Genomic DNA, 2,677 nt, shown 5'->3' with positions numbered 1-2,677 from the left:
TATATATATATATATATATATATATATATATATATATATATAATATATATATATATATATATATATATATATATATATATATATATATATATATATATATATATATATATATATATATAATATAAGTGACGATCAGCTCCTGTGTTTGTTGGTTTACGCTAGGATCACCATTACTGAGTAGTTTTCTCGAAATGTTCCGTGCTGGGCAATGGTGCCGGCCTAGTACCAGTTGATTGGCTTTCATCAGAAAATTTTGAAGACATGATTCAAACTCGCGACCTTTCTGGTTTTGTAAAGTTGCCTTAAAATTGTCTAAAGTTGTCTTAACCAGGATGACTATATCGTACTACACGTCAAGTTAAAGGATGTGTGTTTATTTAATTTACAAAAAGTTATTAAAAGCTCAGCCATAGATCTCGGTAGTGAGCTAAAGGTCTGGAGATCTTATACTGAGATGCACTTTTATCTTTATAGTTCGCTCTAACCACTCACTATCTTGGTTTAGATTTATTGGGTGTCAACAACAAAGGTTGTATGTAAAAACACAACATTAGTACATCAAGAAATGGTACCAAGTAATTCCACCGCAACTAGACCCCTATCATTTAGTACCTTACTTTTCATTTCAGGTGAAGCGTAGGCGGGCACATCAAGTTGACTGAGTAGGAGGACTCAAAACATCCTATTTTACAGTACGTGTATGATCATAGAAGTTGTTTTAACTCCCGTCACGCCCAAGGCAAAACTTTCATGACCAAGTTGTGTCCCATCAACTATATTAGACATCCGTATCGTACGCGAAGTGATGATCGGGCGCCAACAACAAGAGCTACAGTCACATCTGCGTGGTTATTGACGATGTTAATGTGGTGGAAATAAAAAAACGGTTCGCGGACGTCGAGATTTTTAAAGCGAACTTTACGAAACCGGCAGCGGATGCATTTATATTTTAGTACGCCAGATTATGTCAAAATGCTCATCAGCGACCGCATCACGGATATCAAGTACACGGTTTAAAATGTACAACATGACCAGCCTCGCCGAGAAAAACAACCCCCCACACTACAGGACCTCATTGACCCATTTTGGGGGCGTGCTGACGAGACCTAATCCCACTGCACTGTTGTTGTGTATTTCGATTCAGGACATAAGAGTAATGTCAAACCTGAGTATATTGTACACAAGCGCAGTTTCACTTTGTGCAGGGCGAATCTTGTACAAATTAGAATTCAATTTGGAGCCAAAACCGGGTTCCAAGCTTCTTTTCAGATGATTTATTAAGGATTTAGTGATTTCGTAGCACGAACCGTTCGAACTTTTACGCTACACGAAGGGTGTACCGATAGAAACAAGAACTAGACACAATAGATATTCTCCACGAGCGGTCTTGATAGGTTGTATCACTGATTCTCTAGTATTTTTTCTAAAACGATATAAAGGGACGGAGCTATAAAAAACCAAGACAGTCTGTACTGTTTCCATGAGATCATATTTGTGCTTTCTATTCAACAGCTGTTTGATTATAGGGAAGCCTGAATTGGACCGTCGGTATATATTGTGATATGCGGAGCCAGCGACAGTATACCGACAATTGAAACATCAATCATTTAACTTGGCGTTCGGTGATAAATAAGTAAATTTCATATTTGGAATGTGAACACAGACACCGTACGCTCTACATTTATTTATAGAAAAAATAATACTGACCCCCTTAAAAAAAGCCTCCCCCAAAAAAGCCGAATATCCCGGTGTTTTGAAGGGTTGGCGGCATTTTTGGTTGTCAGTTGTTTCGCATCAGTACACTGACAGTGGTGAGGAAAGTAGTCTGCTCTACGGCCTCGAAGGTAAAAAATAGTATATATTTAAACTTATTTTTCTAGTATGCACCTTGTACCTTTGGCATACATAGTGTTTTGGTCCTATAGGTAGGCAGGAAGGTATCCCTGTTACCACGAATTCTGACATTAAATGGAATCTCTCAATGCTCGATAATGCCCCGAGGATTCTTGTTACAGCAGCCATTAACACTCACACAAGCATTTACACGCACAACAACTATAGCTGTGTACACGAAGGGAACCAAACTAAGTCCAATATTTTATACGACCTATGTAGTTTACCAATTCATAGTTTGGTGTAGCGGATTGATACGTGAGACATTTCTCGGGTATATGTTATTCATATCCTTTAAAATTTATGTTCGGACTAATCGGCAACTGCAACAATCTGCGGAGACTTCGAAGCGAACGCTTCAGTCATGACCAGGAATCAACCCCAGTTGCTCCAGCGTATGTTCCAATGCCATATCTTAGATTTAAATCTGTATACAAGGGCAATGTGCGTATCAGCGAAATACATTGTTCCGAGAAAACCTCGAAGTTTTTAAACTCTTATGGTGTGCCTTGTGTGTTTAAGGCTCAGAGTGGTTGTAATTTGTTCTGTTGTTACGTAGACGTATGGGTATGTAATTTGTTCTGTTGTTACATAGACGTAATATCGACGTTGGCACCTGAACCGCCTCTGCGAATGCATGCTAATTCTTATTTTATACAATCACAACACTCGTCAGCTACCAATCAAGTATGCGTGTATATATGTATATATGTACGTATGTATGTACGTATGTATGTACGTATGTATGTATGTATGTATGTATGTATGTATGAATACATAATAT

This window comes from Sphaeroforma arctica (assembly GCF_001186125.1).
Source record: "Sphaeroforma arctica JP610 unplaced genomic scaffold supercont1.1307, whole genome shotgun sequence".
NCBI lineage: Eukaryota > Ichthyosporea > Ichthyophonida > Sphaeroforma > Sphaeroforma arctica.
This window is presented reverse-complemented; position numbering follows the sequence as displayed.